Source organism: Mustela erminea, chromosome 2 (genome assembly GCF_009829155.1).
Source record: "Mustela erminea isolate mMusErm1 chromosome 2, mMusErm1.Pri, whole genome shotgun sequence".
NCBI classification, from domain to species: Eukaryota; Metazoa; Chordata; class Mammalia; order Carnivora; family Mustelidae; genus Mustela; species Mustela erminea.
The window spans coordinates 11,060,041-11,078,430 of NC_045615.1; the positions used below are offsets into that span (position 1 = coordinate 11,060,041).

General features: G+C 38.6%; 1 long non-coding RNA gene across 1 annotated transcript; it reads left to right on the forward strand.

Annotated features, from left to right (window-relative positions):
* The first annotated feature begins 1,973 nt into the window (after positions 1 to 1,973).
* Positions 1,974 to 11,753, forward strand: LOC116584226. Its single transcript, XR_004283100.1, has 3 exons — positions 1,974 to 2,448; positions 3,341 to 3,516; positions 11,604 to 11,753. It is a non-coding gene; the product is annotated as an uncharacterized LOC116584226 (long non-coding RNA).
* Positions 11,754 to 18,390: the final 6,637 nt, after the last annotated feature.

Here is an 18,390-nt window from a genome sequence, read left to right on the forward strand (position 1 = left end):
CTCTCAACTGCTCTCAGGATGAAATCAGATTCTCTCCCTCTGTCCCACAGGGTGGTCCCTGGATCCGCAGAATTAACTCTCCAGGGAAATTGTTAGTAAGGCAAAGTGTTGGGCTCCACCCTAGACCTCGGGAAGACACAACCCTTGAGTCCAGTGATTGTGATTTAGCAAGCCCTCCTAACAGGTGGTTCTGATTCTGAACCACTGCCTCAGACGGCAAGGAGAACCTTTTAGTTCTGGTTGCTACCGGGCTTTGAAGCTTGTCCCAAATTTGTGTTTCTCATGAACTCCATGCTCATCCTGCAAACGCCATACTTCAGGACGGTTCTTCATGACTGGAATCCCACACTTGCATTTTCTTTTCTTCTTCCATCCTTCCTTCCTTCCCCCCTCTCTCTCTCTTTCTTTTTTCTTCCTTTTAAGATTTTATTTTATTTATTTGAAAGAGTGAGCGGTGACAGCAAGAGCATGAGCATGGCCATGGGTGGAGGGAGAGAGAGAGAAGCAGACTTCCCACAGAGCAGGGAGCCTGGGATCATGACCTGAGCCAAAGGCAGATGTTTAATGGACTGAGTCACCCAGCTGCTCCCACTGTCCCCCGTGACTTGAATTTTCTCCCCCACCTTCCTCGGCAAATTGCTGTTATTTCTTCAATCTCCATCTCACATACTGTGAGAACCCTGACTTCCCTCAAGAAAAAGTACTTGCCCTGCCCTCCATGAGCATTCTCTTCCCAGCTCTGTGATAGCATTTACCAGGCTACATTGTAATTGATCTGTCCATCTCCCTATCTATAATACTTTCCTTCAAAGGCTGAATTCCTCATGTATGCAGACCGAGTTCTGTACATTTTTGTACCTCTAGTGGCTTAGCTTGCTGTTCTCTGTTTTCTCCTCCACTTCCCCCTCCCCTTCCTCTTTCTTCTTCCTTTTCCCACAGAGGATTTAAAACATTTGAAAAAAATATTTTTGAAATGAAATATTTATACTCAGCACCATAGAGGTAATTGAGAAGCTTGGTAACTGTTACAACTGTGTAAAGGTCTTCATCGTGTATTAGACTAACTGGTTGCCTGTTGCTCTTTTGTCCACCTGTGTGCATAAAATGACAGTAATTATTTGAGAGGCAGACAGATTCCTCTCACGCTCTTACCATATGTTATTTCTATCCCTACTTTATCTATGGGTCCCGGTAGGCCTCTTTATTCAACTTCCTCTGTGACCCCAAGATTCTGACAACAAGGCTATAATATTTCCCAGGCGATTTTTCTCCACTGTCCAAAATCCTATTGCTTTAGGCTCAGTAATTTCAATTCCCTCTCCTGTTTTGTTCATAAAATCTGACTGCCCTTCTTATGTTCATAAAATCTGACCGCCCTTCTTAGGTAAAAGAACGCTGTGTGGGTGAAGGGAAGGAATTGAGAAAATGAGACCTCCATGCTTCCACCTCAGGAGCTAGACCTGGTTTGATGGCCTCTTTCGCTAAAATAGAGCCTTCTGGTCTCATATTTATTTCATGAAGATGTACATTTAAAAACAAACAAACAAACAAAAAAGGCAACATTACACCAGGTGTGAAAATATTTTTGTTTACAAAGAGCAAGAGCTATTTGCTATTTGCAGACGAGCTGAGGTAGTTTTGCTATTGCTACAGACCCACTAAGAGTGTCTTCATGTTGCCATAGCTTGATGTTAAACTGTTTAGTAAACGACTGTGTCAAAGCACCAAATTCAATTCAACAGCTTAAAAATCTAATGCAGTTTCGATTGGTAATTGTGCTTTCACAGAAAGAGTCATGCGCATTGTTTCTGAGAAATGAAATTAAAAAGTGACTACAAAACAAAAAGAAATCAACTAGCAATTCTATTTTTTTTTGTTGTTGTTAAGATTCTATTTATTTATTTGAAAGAGAGAGAGATCATGAGTGGAGAAAAGTCAGTGGGAGAAGCAGACTCCCTGCCGAGCAGAGAGCCCCATGCGGGACTCAATTCCAGGACTCCAGGATCATGATCAGAGCCGAAGGCAGTCGCTTAACCAGCTGACCCACCAGGTGCCCTCAACTTGTAATTCTTAAGTAACCTTCCGATTTCATCAGTGGGCATTTGACATTCCCTGATTACTTCCCCAGATTCATTTTATATGAGACAGAGGAAACCACATCTTGCAAAGCCAGAAACAGCTCTCTTCCTTAAATGTAATTTTCATTGTCATTGAAAGTGACAGATTTTTGACAAAACTCAGTGTTCACTCTGAACTATTATAGCAGTTCATTTTCCAACAGCAAGTAATTCCAACTCAACACAGTGCTTAATGTAGACGTTCGGTTCATGTGCTAAATCTCGTAAACCCCTAACTGTTCAATTTACTTCATATAGGGAAACTCGGGGTCAACCTGGAGCAGTTCCTTACAGAAAAGAAACAGAGCTGCTACAATACTTTGAACTCCAGGTGAGTGAAAGACATAAAGTTGATGAGTTTCTGATGTTCCATTTCAAGATAATCACAATGGATCTCTTCTTAAAGAAGTATATAAAATGAAAGCTGTTCCAGTTGGAACATCTATGAAAAGGCTACATTTGGAGACCAGTCGCTTGAGGGGCAATACGTTACCCACGTGTCTCGCTCTGCCATAACTGGGCACTCGAGGCCATATCATACGATGCTTTTCTTCCTCCAGGCTCTGAAGGATCCCCTTCATTCCTGTGTCAAAGGCACAAAAGCCTCATCCTACAACTCATCCCTTCACTTGAACTCCTCAGCTTCTCCCAAGGACCAGAAGTTGTCAGCCAGTTGCCACAGATTTGCCTTCGCTGAGCATATCCAAATGTTTATCCTAAATTTTGCCTATCATGTTGGTGTATCTATTAGGGTTATTCAGGGGCAGAGATTGATCAGCCTTTCCACACTTAAAAAAAAAAAATTGAGGTTGGGATTAGGCTGACTGTAAAATTGTCTCTGTGGAAGGAAAAAGTGTAGCAGAGAAATCCTAGGAAGGAAAATTTAGCCTTCTATTGTGTTGTCTTTTCCAGCATTGGAAAGAGGCAATCAAACTCAATGAAACACAAATTCAACATCAGAATCTCATTCTGATTTTTCCCAGTTGTACTCTTTGAGGGGTTCCCTGAACACCAGGGGCTGTGCCAGCTGATTCTCCTGGGAAGGAGGTGATGTTTGGAGGGCGAGCTCTCCTTGTGTTGTGAGATGCTGTGTGTGCAAGTTCTAACCAACTTTTAGAACTTGCACACACAGCATCTCTGTTTTCATCACCTCTCTGCAACTGTTAGGATATAACTCAAAAGACTCGGTAGATAAGAGGGCTTTGTTTGGTTCTTGTTTGCAGGGAATGTCACAGTGCATCCAAATAGCCCAGGTATTGCCAGGTGCCCTGTGGAATGAGGGAGAAAGTACCCTGCCTTCTTTGAAGGGACTCAATACCCACACTCTCCCTCATGGAACCAACTACTTCGAATATTAGGATAAACTACAGAGGAAAACTGAGGAATTTCCTTCGATTTGGTAATTATTCATCCATTATTTCACAAATATTTTTGAAAAAATTATCAATTGTGCTAAAGATTAGAGTCTGGCAGAGGAAGATGTCTAAACCCATTAAAAGCACTAAAAAGTATAAATTCTGAAATAGAAGATTTTAAGCCTGCTTGGAGGAAGGAGGCATAAAAGACATAATAAAAGCCAAAGAATGTTCTAGTTAACTGTGTTATATTATTTCTAACATTCTCTTATTAACCACTCCCTCTTTTCCCCTTCCCTTTTCCCAGATAAAGAGAGAGAGAGAATATAAATAAAAGAAACAGCATAAGATACATCATGAGTGGTTAAATATTCATAGCTGTTATCTTCAACCTATTTTCTTTTTTCTCTCCCTCTCTCTCTTTCCTCCCTGCTTCCTTCCTGCCTGCCTTCCTTTCTTCCTTTTTCCTTCCTTCCTTCTTTCCCCCTTCCTTCCTTTCTCCCTCCCACTTTTTCTTTCTTTCTTCCTTCCTTCCTTCCTTTCTTTCTTTCTTTCTTTCTTTCTTTCTTTCTTTCTTTCTTTCTTTCTTTCTTTCTTTCTTTCTTTCTTTCTTAATACCATTCAACTAAATAGTTTTATTTGACTAATAACTCAGAAGGATAAGTGGGGGGAGGGGCCATAATATGCCCCTGGGCTCCTGATGACCACTGTAGGTATCCTTGGGGAAAGAACTCCTCAGAATGTTCCAAAATGACAAAAAGGGGAATATGGGATTTTCTGACTTATGTATGTGAAACTGCATTTCATAGAATTTTTGCTAAAAGTTAATCCTGAGTGATGATGCTTCCAAATAATTTGCTCAAATGTGTATTCCTCTTGTTTTAATCCTGTTCCTGATAGTTTAAAGATACCAATAAAGCCATATGTATTATAAAATCTGTACAAGATTTTTTTTAAGATTTTATTTATTTATTTCAGAGAGAGAGAGAGAGAGACCACAAGTAGGCAGGCAGAGAGAGGGGGGAAGCAGGCTCTCTGCCAAGCAGAGAGCCCGAAGTGATGCGGGACTTGATCCCAGGACTCTGAGATCATGACCTGAGCTGAAGGCAGAGGCTTAACACACTGAGCCACCCAGGTGCCCCTGTACAGGATGGTTTTATCCTATTATTCACAGAAGGGTAAAACTAGCTTAAAGAAATTTAAAAATGCTTGTTAAATATGGTGACTGGTTCTTAATCTTGGGTATAGAGGAGGAGAAGTTCACTAATTAGTGCTGGTCCTAGAAGATCTTACTCTCTTGTCAGGGAGAAAAGGCTCCTAAGAAATACTACAAAATGATATATAGTCAAGTTTCAAAATGCATATTATAGATGTTCAGAGAATTGTGTTGACTCTTGGCTGCCATATAAGAAAGCATTGTGAAACGTATGAGTAGGAGCCACCAGAACTGAGTATTTTTATGGGCCTCCCCACTTAATCCAGAGTCACGTGGAGGAGGTTTCCTAGCATTGTTTTAGAATCCTCATCTGTAAAGCAGGGAGAAAGATGCCTCACTTGTTTGTGAAAGAGATCAGGATATCTTTGCTACCTCCAAATAAGCCATCATGGCATATTGATTATTTTGAGCTGAAGGCAATTGAGAAAAAGGGAATGTAAGAAGAGCCCTCTTCCTTCCTGAAAAGCAGGCCATAGATTTTCCCTCTCCTGTGCCATAATGAGAAGAGCAACTCTTACCTAGCCAGAGATAGAGAGCCGCACCAAGATCAGACTATATACACAAACCTTACTAAGTCAACAAAATGGAAAAGTGGAGAAAAAAAGCCAGGAGAGAAACTTCTGGTAAGTAGTTAAAAATGGACTTAGGGGAGAGGACAGTACCATAACTGATGCGTTTTTATTCAGTAAAATCACATATGCTCATAATGCTTTGGTTTGACACACTAGAGGAGCTGTTCTATACCCCTGGTGAGATTAGGCAGAACTCGGTCAGTATGTGTGGAACAAGAACCCAAGAAGCAGAGGAAGTCATGAGGTAGTAAGCTGTCCAGAAAGTAGCCAACAATCATGGTGTGCCTTTGGACCTCTGTAGCAAATGGAAATATGGGCTTCAATCCAATTTTATCTAAACCACTAAGGGTCATATGACTTCTGGTAAGGCACAGGACTTAACACCAATTTGTAAAGACACAAGAAAAAGTTCACATTGTTTCAAAGTTCACTCAATTAGTGTGCTATTATTTTTAATCTGTAATAAAATTCTTCAGTTCAATCCTTCAATTTAAACTAATAATATTCCAGATCATCTTTGTTTATCTGTACTCAGTCTTGACTTTTCCTAAATCAAATACATCACTGTGCCTCCATACTCAATGACTCTCACCTACGAGAGATCATGATGATGTAAGTTTCTTTCTTTAAATGGAGGTGCCTTATAAAACTATTTTTAAACCATTCTTCTCACACAAGTATTTTTAAAGCAGTTGAGTTTCTTGCAAATTTGACTACAAAGTCAAGTGTCATTTTTAAAAATTTCATTCAGAGAAAAAGTTTCTTCCTGCATCCAGTGACATTATGTCCTTCATTTTGACCGCTTCATCCTTTCTTCTCTGAGATCCCCCAACTAAATTATGCTCCAGGTTCCTGATTCCTTCTTTGGTGGTCTCTGTAACTTGAACCGGAAGTGAGGGAGAAGCTCACATTCAGAGCAAATCCAGACCAAGCCAGCTGCAATCATGTCAGCCTTATTGATGGAAGCAAATTTTACCTGTGCGTAGTCATGCACTGACATTGCAGTGAAATGTCCTACACCCTCAGTGTCACCTGAAGGCTCCTCGCCACTCCCAGAAGATGTTTACTGGAGACAGACAGCATATCCTGGTTGACTCATGCTCATAAGATGGGTTTGGGGCAGGGAGGAGTCATTATAGAGCAAATATTTGAGCAGCTGATGTTAAACTCTGAGATTGCATCCTGTACAACAGATCCTCATATGTTGGTAAGATTATATCATGGATTTCCAGTCAGCATCAAATCTGTCTGAGGTTCTAGTTTAATTTTTGATGTGTCTAGTATCAGGTCAGTAAAGTTTTGAATGTGGTATGGAGGAAAAGTCCACATTTTTCCATTTGGTAACACCAATGCTACACTCACAAATCAAGTTATAGATGAGAAAATGGTTTTGTGCTCATGTTCCTCAGGAATCTCTCCTACTGTATCCTAATATAAACTGTCAATCAATTTGATAATTAGATCGAGTTAGATGTGAGAGTGTTACTGGGAGTATATCTGTTCTTTGTTTAAAAATAAGTCTACTTTACATTGTACATGCAACTCCCAAGAAACATTAAAAAAGAAAAACAACTGTCAGACCTCCAAGAGTCCCTCAATATCATTAATTTCTTCTTTTACAATGTGTCAGTCAAATAAAAGTTAGTTTATTTCATCATCTTTCTGTGAACCAGGCAGTAGGGTGGTATTCTTAAATAGAGCAAACTTTTTTGTGTGTGTGATTTTATTTATTTATTTGAGAGAGAAAGAGAGAGTGAGAAAGAGAGAGCACGAGGCAGAGGGGGAAGCAGGCACTCTGCTGAGCAGGAAGCACGATGCGGGACTCAATCCCAGGACTCCAACATCATAACTTGAGCCAAAGGCAGCCACTTAACCTAGCTACTCAGGCACCCCTAGAGCAGACTTTATTCCAAAGTTATCAAAATGATCAAGCTTTTAAATTTTTTTAATCTGCAAGAATTATTTGAAATATACATTATTTTTATCAGAACATTTATTTTGTAAGTAAACCTTTACAGAAACTGTTCTATCTCATAATTTAGGGATCTTGCAAACCACAAGTAAATGTGAACTGATTACTGGAGACAGAATTTTCCTTCTTTTTATTATAGACACACTTCTTTGCAACCAGTTTGCTCATTCCAGTTTTATAGAAACTTCATTTAGCCCTTCAATTAATTCCATTCATTAATTTTAACAGTTTCTGCTGTATGATAAATATTGTAATTTTCTGTGGCTAGAAATTCATAGTTCCATGAAACTGTGTGGGTAACATGAGTTTGCTAGCTCTTTTCTATTTCATTTCTATCCTCTCCCTGTGGTGAGAATAATCCATTGTTATTGAACTCTTTTCTTTAGCACAATTAGAACTCAAATTGCCTATACAATTGAGTATTTAAAGGCAGATATATAAAATGAGTGGTTTAAGCTTTAATGGGGAAAGAAAGACACATACATTGTTTTCACCCTTACATCTTGAAGAATCCAGCATTGTGCAATGTCTTCATGACTAACGAGATGAGCATCATTGATTTTAACAGAGGCCTGGGCCCCTTGATGATAATGAAAGTCAGGAAAATGATCCTGTTGATATATGGAGCGAAAAATAATAAGCTATTTCTTTCAGATAATGATAAATCAAATGTTTGATGAGGAACTCTCAGAAGACATTTCAATATTCAGAAGTGCTTATAGCAAAATAAGCATAAAATAGTAGAGATAGTTCATTATTATCAGCCACACTCTTTTTTCTTTTTCTCTAAGTAAAAATAAATGATCTCTAGATAGCATGAGTTGGTGGTGTGTACTGGAAATAATCTAGGGCTTAATTGACAAAATGGTAATTTTGTTTAGATCATTATAACAAACCAGCTTGACCTTGGATAAGTTGCTTGCATTCCCAAGGCTTCATTTTCTTATTAGTAAAAGAGACATGAGATAGATGCCTGTGTACACAGAATGTGAATGATGAGAACCAAGGTCTGAGTACAGAAAGAAATGTAAGGCCATCTAGAAATTTCAGTGGATTTGTTCTTTCAATATATTTATAATAAAATGTTTACTATGATTTTTTTTTAATTTCTAAGAAATACTTCTTTGAGTAATTCAGAAAAGGGACCAGCCTCAACAGGTGTATGGGTAGCCTAGTTATCCAGGAATTTTGAGTTCTGTCTGGAGTTTGCTCACAGGCCAGGCTAAATCTCCTGGTGATAAAAGAAAACGTATTTCTTTCCTCCTTGATCTTTATTCAAGCTTCTCTGGCAGAGGTAATTGTACAGAGGGTGTATTCAATGTGACACACCTATCAAATACTTGGTACATTGACCTTGGGCAGTTTGTTTCGTGTTCACCTCACAGGGCAGTTTAAGAGGATCAGATGAAACTCAGACAGTGGCGTCACGTTGTAAACGCTGGGTGCCAGTCCCAATCCGCAGTCAGCCTCCTGCCTTCTTACTCCCATTCCCTGTGCTAAGGTCAGACCTTGACCTCTAAGGGGACACTTGCTGTAACCTCCTAACTAGTCCTCCAGCCTCTGGTTTCACCCTTCCCTCATTCAGACTGCATACCAGTATGAGGTTAATTTTCCCAAACAATGCCTTTAATGATGTCATTTTCCTATTAAAATCCATCAATAACTTTCCCTTTTTTTTTTTTAAGGATTTTATGTATTTATTTGACAGAGAAAGAGACACAGCGAGAGAAGAAACAGAAGCAGGGGTGGGGCAGAGAGAGACGCAGGCTTCCTGTGGAGCGGGGAGCTCCAGATGGGGCTCCATCCCAGGACTCTGGGATCATGACCTGAGCCAAAGGAAGACGGTTAATGACTGAGCCACCCAGGCGTCTCAACTTCCCCATTTTCAAAAGAATAAATAAAATTTTAACTTCACCTTTGTCTAGGACCTTGTGGTTCCTTCTGGCTTGTCCAGGCTTAGGTAACTTTATGTCTATTTGTCCATAATGTGATCATTCCACATCATGCAAGTTGGTTTACTAGTCGTATCCCAGACATGCTTTTCCCTTTACTTGGAACATCTTGTTTGTTCCTCTGTTTGATTATCTAAATTTTACCCATTTCTCAATACAGAGTTTAAGTACCACATTCCCCTGAACATTTTTTAGAAATTAATTAACTAATTAATTAATTTCAATTCCACTATAATTGGGACGCCTGGGTGACCCAGTCCATTAAGCTATCTGCCTTCTGCTCAGGTCATGATCCCAGACTCCTGGGATCAAGCCCTGCATTGGACTCCCTGCTCAGTGGGGAGCCTGCCTCTCCTTCTGCCTGCTGCTCCCCCTGCTTGTGCTCACTCTCTCTGACAAATAAATGAATAAATAAATAAAATGTTAAAAAATAAATTCCACTATAATTAGCATATAGTGCTAGTTTTAGGTGTACAATATAGTGATTCAACAACTCTCTGTGTTACTCAGTGCTCATCAGCGTAAGTGTACTTGTAATCCCCTTCCTTCGCTGAGTGCACCCATCCCTCCACCCACCTCTCCTGAACCTTCTCAACATTTGCCAATTCTCCTCGTTCTTTTTCTCTTCTTAAGATTTCTCATACTCGGGGCACCTGGGTGGCTCAGTGGGTTAAGCCGCTGCCTTCGGCTCAGGTCATGATCTCAGGGTCCTGGGATGGAGCCCCACATCGGGCTCTCTGCTCAGCAGGGAGCCTGTCTCCCTCCTTTCTCTGCCTGCCTCTCTTCCCTACTTGTGATCTCTGTCAAATAATAAATAAAATCTTCAAAAAAAATTAAAAAAAATATTTCTCATACTCTTTTTCTCACTAACTGGACTTGACTCTACTTTTTACTTTATGACAGAGATATGTGGTGGTGTTCTTTACCTAGAGGAAAGGGTTAATGAGAGCTCAATTCTTCAGGCAATGTAACCTTTCCTTTTCCTTCAGGAAAGTAGAACTATTTAATTTAAGAGATCAAGAATACAGGTTTGTATATCATTTGCCTGACATTTTAGTGCTGACAATGAGTCGTAAGATTTGCCAGTGAAGTTTACTTTGTTCTGCTGATTGCTGTTTGCATATAAGTGGATCTGTTTGGTTAACTCTAATATAATTTTCCACTCTTTTTTTATTTCTTTGCATGCATACAATCATTTCTTGTGTTATCCAAGAGAACAGCAATTCTGTTTCAAAGATTATTCAGAGCTTCCTAGAAAGCAAAATGGAACCCAAAGTTCTGCTGTGCATTTAATTTTACTGATTCAATTTTGTCTTTGCTATTTACATCAAGGTTGTGAAAGTTAAATAATATACGTGAGAATACTTTGATCGATATAAAGCTTTGTACAGATAGTCTTGTCTTACGAGTTATTTTCAAAATGCCAAAAATGAACAATGCCCCTTCATTTCCACAGGGTAACAGCAATCTTGGACTCAATCCCTATGTCCGCTCTCCCTCCCGATGGGTTATGATTACACTTCCTCCGGTTTGTGAACCTTATTTACATGGGAGGAAAAAGAGAGACAGTTTGTCATTGGTTAAAAGAAACATGCCTGAGTGTTTTGGCTCGCTCCCAGCAAACTTGAGAATGTTCTGAGTTTGCACTCCAGTGAGCAAGTTCTCTTTCCTGCTCCCATGCCAGAGATGGTTCAGCTTCAGCTAACCATTCAGCTCTTTGCTATGCTGTTAAGACTCTTTCTTTTGAAAAAAATGTGGACATAATCCTGAAAAGAAATACATATATATTTCCCAGCTCTAAGATCTACCGTCTTCAAACTATTAAATACACAACAAAGTAATACACAGGAAAAAGAGAATAATGCTACTTTTTTTTTTTTAAGATTAAGAGTAGGATGAAAGGGGCGCCTGGGTGGCTCAGTGGGTTAAGCCGCTGCCTTCGGCTCAGGTCATGATCTCAGGGTCGTGGAATCGAGTCCTGCTTCCTCCTCTCTCTCTGCCTGCCTCTCTGCCTACTTGTGATCTCTCTCTGTCAAATAAATAAATAAAATCTTAAAAAAAAAAGAGTAGGATGAAAAAAGTGATGAAGTCAAGAGGACACTTTGAGTTTCTTTTTTTTTTTCCATTTTTTAAATTTAAATTCAATTAATTAACATATAATGTGTTACTGGTTTCAGAGGTAGAGGTCAGTGATCCATCAGTCTCAGAACACTCAGTGCTCGTTACGTCACGTGCCCTCCTTTACGTCCGTCACCCAGTTTACCCATCCCTCTACCCCCCACCTGCAGCAACCCTCAGTTTGTTTCCTCTGATTAAAAGAAACTTTGAGTTTCAAGCATGAATATGAACAGCTTTCTTTTTTTTTTAATCTTAAACTTACTATAATATGTTTGTTTTGTTTTATTTTTTTCTTTCCTAGAAACTCCTTCCTGGGCAGCCTTTGGCTTTGCCTGTAACAGATTCAGTTGGCTTCTCTGAGTCATCTTGCTTCTCTGCTTCTACCTGACAAAGGAGGTATTTGCTGTCAGTGAAGTGCGCTGAATCAACGAGGTGTCACTCTTCATATGCCACAAACTGGTGAGTCGACAGGGGGTAGCAGTGGTGTGGGCCAGTGATTTGGCTCACCCTAGGATGTTGATAGGAGACTCCAGAAACTCAGTAGACAAGTAGTCTACTCTACTTTGGCCTCAAAATAATGATCTATTTTTAAAAATCCTATCAATTTTATCAGCAAATATGAGTAATTATCAATAAATTATGAATTAGATTATTATCTTTATAACAGATAAGCAGTCACAGTGCTTTAAAGACCCACATGGAATTTTCTTTGTTGGAAATCAATTCTTGTGTATGCTAATTCAGTTGATCAAACTGCTGTTCTCCTGCAGCAGATTTCCTTAATCTGTGTTTCTTTCTCTTAGGATATCAGAGAAACTTTATTATCATGAGTGTGCTAAATGTTGACCCCATTTTTATTTTCTTATTTTATTTTATTTTTTAAAATTTTATTTATTTATTTGACACAGAGAAAGAGAGTGCACAAGCAGGCAGAGTAGCAGGCAGAGGGAGAGGGAGAAGCAGGCTCCCTGATGGGTAAGGACACAGGGCTCGATCCCAGGACCCTGGGATCATGACCTGAGCCGAAGGCGTTTGCTTAACCAACAGAGCCACCCAGGTGCCCCATAAATGTTGGCCCTGTCTTTAAAAACTGGGTCAGTAGATGGGGTGCCTGGGTGCCTCAGTGGGTTAAGTGTCTGCCTTGAGGCTCAGGTCATGATCCCTGAGTCCCAGGATGGGGCCCTGAATCAATTGCCTCAGGGCTCCCTGCTCAGTGGGGAGTCTGCTTCTCCCACTGCCCCTCCCCAACTCATGCTCTTACTCTCTCTCTCTCTCCAATAAATAAATAAAATCTTTTTAAAAAATAAAATAAAAACTGGGTCAATAGAGTTGTTGGTGTTGGAATTCTCCAGCACTCTAACTACATTTGAGCTTTATGGGTATTGAACCTGCTTAGTCTCATTAAGCCATGGGGAGTAATAGCTTCCCTCCTTTTTCTATTTTGTTTGCTCCTATTTTGCCTGTAGCCTAGAAGATGTGATCTAGCACAAGGACCATCTTTATTCCTTTTTAATCCTTGTAGCTAACATAATACTTTATATATACATTAAGGCTTCAGAAACATTTGATCTTATTGATCCTAATAAAATATGACAAGTAGTATTTTACATTTTAGAAAGGTAGTCTTTGCTAAAGGATTTTATACTTTGTAACTGAGCATGGTGATACACTCTCCTAATGCTTGAGCTCATTTGTTCCTCATAATAATCTTTTGGAGTGAGGAAATGGACTTGGAAACTTGTTTAAGATTTACGATGAATGTATTTTATGCTAAAAGATAGGTTTGATTCAAGTTGTCCCTGGAATTATCAGATGTATTTTATCAGATTTGATTAATGATAGCTGGCATTTACCACATTCTTAATATGTCAAGCACTGTCCTAAGTAAGTGTTTTACATCTATTAGCAGCAACACAAGGAGATAGGTGGATTATTATTTATGTTTTGGAAATGCAAAATCACACATTAAAAGTTTTTGTAGCTAGGGCCCCAAGGTCCTGTAGCTGATAAAAGGCCTAACTGGGATTTAAACCCTAAAAGTCATTGCAGAGACCCTGCTCTCTCTGCTACTTTGTTATATAGCTTTTCTTTTAAAATTAGGCTGTAACTGGGGCACCTGAGTAGCTCAGTCAGTTAAGCATCCACCTTCAGCTCTGGTCATGATTCCGGAGTCCTGGGACTAAGCCCCGCATTTTGCTCCTAGCTCAGCAAGAGACTTGCTTCTCCCTCTGCCTGTTGCTCCCCCTATTTGTGCATTGCCCCTCTCTGTCAAATAAATAAATAAAATCTTTAAAAAAATAATAAAATAAAATAAAATAAAATTCAGCTGTAACCTAGTAGGTGATTATTACATAAGATTCAATTTCTCATTTGGAATAATTTTCTATGTTTTCATACTAAGTCATTCAATTTTATTGAGTTTTCCTTTTCATTTTTATAAAATCATCTCTGATTGATGTTTCTATATTAGCTTCATCAAAAGATTGTTGTTGCGATTCGTCATGCAATGCGTTCAATATATAGCCAGATAAAAATCATATATTGTACACAAATGATTTTTGACAGAGGTATGGAAATAATTCAATGGAAGGATTCTCCACAGATGGTGCTGCAGCAATGGGCTGGAAAATACTCTTAAACCTAAATCTCATACTTTTTCAAAAATTAAAATAGAGTATAGCTTTAAATGCAAAATGTAAGACCATAAATAAATTAGGAAAAAAGCAAAGGAGAATATCTTCAGGACTTAGGACTTGTACATGACATCAAAAGCATGATCCATCAAAAATGTTTTTGATAAATTAAATATCATCAAAATAGTAAACTTTTGCTCTGTGAAAGACTTTATTAAGAGAATCAAAAACACAAGTTACACACTAGGGGACAATATTTTCAAACTCCATATCTGACAAAGGAGTTATACCTAAAGTATATAAAGAATTCTCAGAAGTCAACAATAAAGAACAATTAGAAAATGGACAAAAGACATAAATAAACATTTCCCAAGGAGAAGATTCTTAAGACCAATAAGCCCAAGAAGGGATACTCAGGCTCATTCATTAATGTGTATTGAGAAAATGCACATCAAAACCACAATAAGATATCACTCTCCTCCTATAAGAATAACTAAAATTAAAAATACTGGCAACTTCTGGGGTGCTTAGGTGGCTCAGTTGGTTAAGCTTGGAACTCTTTTTTTTTTTTTTTTAAGATTTTATTTATTTACTTATTTGAAGACAGAGATCACAAGTAGGCAGAAAGGCAGGCAGAGAGAGAGGAGGAAGCAGACTCCCCGCAGAGCAGAGAGCCCGATGTGGGGCTCGATCCCAGGACCCTGAGATCATGACCTGAGCCGAAGGCAGCGGCTTAACCCACTGAGCCACCCAGGTGCCCCAAGCTTGGAACTCTTGATTTCAGCTTAGGTCATGCTCTCCAGGTCCTGGGTTCCCACTCAGGGAGAAGTCTGCTTGCCTCCCTCTCCCTCCGTCCCTCCTCTGCGCTCTTTCTCCCTCTCTAAAATAAATAAATAAATCTTGGAAAAAAAAAATCAACAACTGGAAACTCCAAATGCTGGTGAGAATGCTAACAAACAATTTCTTATCCACGCTGGTGGGTTTGGCAGTCACTGCATGGGAATCTATATACTATTTTTACATCTGAGTTTTGAATTGTATCATAATAAGAGGTTAAAAAAATCACATGTGAAACATAGATGGAAATGGGCTATTACTTACTGTATGTATCCTTTAGTTCCAATGGTAAAAATAATATTATTGATAATAATGTACATATAATAGACATGTATGGTTTATTTTTAAAAGTGTTTGATTTTAGTTGCTTCTGATTAAAATACCTAAAACATTCCAGCAATTTAAGGGGACAAATTCCTTTTAAAATGCTAATCATGGGTTGCTGCAGTAAGGAAATCATTTTATTTGATAAAATTCAGAGACACCACTGGATGGCAGTAGAGGTTTGGGGTTTTGTTCATTTGGCGTTTGTTTTAGAGAAAGCTGCGAAGATTAAGGGCTGAATTTGGTTTGCCCTTAGCAAACAAAAATCTGTAATGATAGACATTATTGATGATCAGCAAGGTTTAAGATCCAAATCTATTCATTAAAAAAAGTTAGCGCTGGTGTAAGTTAAAACATCTAATAAACAACATTGCAAGACACTACACACAGAATAAAACTGAAAAATAAATCTTGGGCTAACTGTCTGGGATGGAAATGAACATTTCAGAGAAAAAATAAGTTTGGCATTAAGTTCTGGATGGCATTTACAATTTTCTGCTTCAAAATCTTAACAACTTTCAGAAATATTAAGCAATTCCTTTATTTTTGCCTCTTCCTACTAATAATTACACAAAATTCAACTGCACTTTATTTCTTATCTGGGAAAAAGTCTTCTTTTAGATTTATAGATTAAAGCAATCCAGTTTATGAGGTAGAGGAACAGAATTCTGCTGTTTTTATGATCTTATATTTCAAAATACTCCTTATCTTTTATTTTGATAAAGCTGAGGGGGAAATCCTTGTATTACTTGTTGGGTTTCCAGTAAAATTTATTTGCTGGGGCAAATTGAACCATTGACTTAATATTAAGTTTCAAGGGATCCTATGTTTTTCTTCATTAATGAGGTTAACTTATTCATACATCTCATTCTAAATATATATTGTCATCAAGGACATTTTTGAGGTACTTTTGAGGTATTTATTTGAATAGGTTACTTTTTTGGTATCATTCTAATGATTCTTTTTTTTTTTAAAGATTTTATTTATTTATTTGATAGATACAGATCACAGGTAGGCAGAGAGGTGGGCAGAAAGACAGAGAGGAGGAAGCAGGCTCCCTGCTGAGCCGAAGGCAGAGGCTTAGCCCACTGAGCCACCCAGGCGCCCCCATTTTAACGATTCTATAATCATTTTATATGCTACAAAATATGATATGTAGAATATGAAATGTATATGATACATTTTAATAATACAAAAAATGATGGATATCCAGATACAGGACTGTGTATGTAGAAGAGACACATTAAAAATCTTACTTGAGGGGCGCCTGGGTGGCTCCCTCTGTTAAGCATCTGCCTTCCGCAGGGTCCTGGGATTGAGCCCCACATCATGCTCCCCAGGCAGCAGGAAGCCTGGTTTTCCCTCTCCCACATCCTGTTGCTTGTGTTCCCTCTCTCACTGTGTCTCTCTCTGTCAAATAAATAAATAAAATCTTGAAAAAATAAATCTCACTTGAACATTCATGGTGGAGTTAAAGCAAAATTTCCACATGAGTCAGGTATTGTAATGATTTTTTTGAAAGATTTTATTTATTTATTTGTCAGAGAGAAATCGCAAACAGAGGGAGAAGCAGGCTCCCTGCTGAGCAAGGAGCCTGACATGGGACTCCATCCCAGGACCTGAGCCAAAGGCAGACACCTAACCAACTGAGCCACCTAGGTGTCCCACAGCATTGTAATGATTCTTACAAACAAATGATTTAATTTTGAGTCTGCTTCTACAATGTCATCCAAACTTTATGAACATTAGACAAGGAGAGAGAAGTGGATTGTCTGTAATGAGACGTCCCCAGTGAGGCTGAGATGATAATACAGTGTAACATTGTTGTGGGGATTGAGTGTGATAGCGCTTCAGAAGAGTTTAGTATTGTGCTTGTCCCGGGGCAGATGCCCATTGAATCCCATTTGCTGTGAGTGTCTGGTTGGGATCAGTAATGGAAAAGAGCATTGTCCTCAAGCATGCCCACAGAATTGACCTGACTGGGATCAGAAGATCATAAAGCATAATCAATGATACCATGTCATAACAGACTTTCAGCATGGTTGAGTGTTTTAAAATAAAGAGCTAATATTGTTGCCTTAGTAGAGGAGAGAATCTAATATTTTAGATTTAGCATCTACCTTCTCATGTGACTGTTGCCCCAAGTTTTGCCCTAAAAAACCCTCACTTGCAAGGAGTTTGGGACTTTTGAGCATCAGCTCCCAACATTCACCTGGGAGACGACATGCCAATAAATTGCCTGTCTTCACTGCAAAGTCTCCGTGTCAGTTTTTATTGACTTGCTGCGCACTGGGCAGATGAACTCTGCTTTGGTTCAGTTACGTAGGTCAATAGAAGAATAAAATTGTTTATTTTCTCTGTAGTTCTGTAAGTTAATAATAAAAGTTAACTCATGAATAGTATGAGTTAGTAGCTACAGTTGTTTCGTAACGAGAAAAAGCAATTAAAATGTCCTGACCTGTTCAATGTTTATCAATAAATCAATAAATATGATCTTGGATTTTGAAATTAAAAAATTTTCTAAAGAAAATTCTCTGGGGTCACCGAGGCTAATGAAGAGAGGCAGCTGACCAATCCACAGTGTTTCTTAAGAATCCACTGGGGCATATAATTTTTTTCACATTTATTTTTCTTAAAAACTTGGCACATGTTCAGGTGCCCAATAATTTCACATAAAATGTATTTTTTACTCCTCTTTGTTCTACTATCTCCAACCCCTACTCTTTCAAACCCCACTTTTTTCTGTTTTTCCTCTTTGCTTGTGATTTTTCCACTTAAAAATCTATCCTGGATTGAAGCAAATCTTTCGGAGGGCATATATGTATTACAGATAGCTACCGACAGTCAGAAGATATAGGCCTGGGACTCAGAATCTAGGTGTTACTTTCCATGAAGATGAATATGTAGAAAACCTTAGAGGGGAACATATCACCATAATTTTAAAAAGACTTGATCTTGCCCAGATGATCATAAGTTGCATTTTGTTTTTTTGCAGTTGGTCTCTCGAGTTTCCTAGCAACAATACTTAAGTGACTTCTTTTTAATACTTTTGGGAAAAGCACCAGGGGAATAAATTAATGTTTTACTATAAGAGTTAATTTGATTCATGTGCTCAGCATCTGTACTCCAAAGCAGCACATTCCTGAGAAATTGCTTGAATCTTTTCACAAAAGAAATCGTCCACTGCATTACAAAGAAGAGGCTCCTTGGAACTAATCTCACTGCAAATTTCAATGCTTTACACTTTAAAATAGTAATGGGGAAGTTAGAGCATTCTCCTGCCAGCATGTCCAC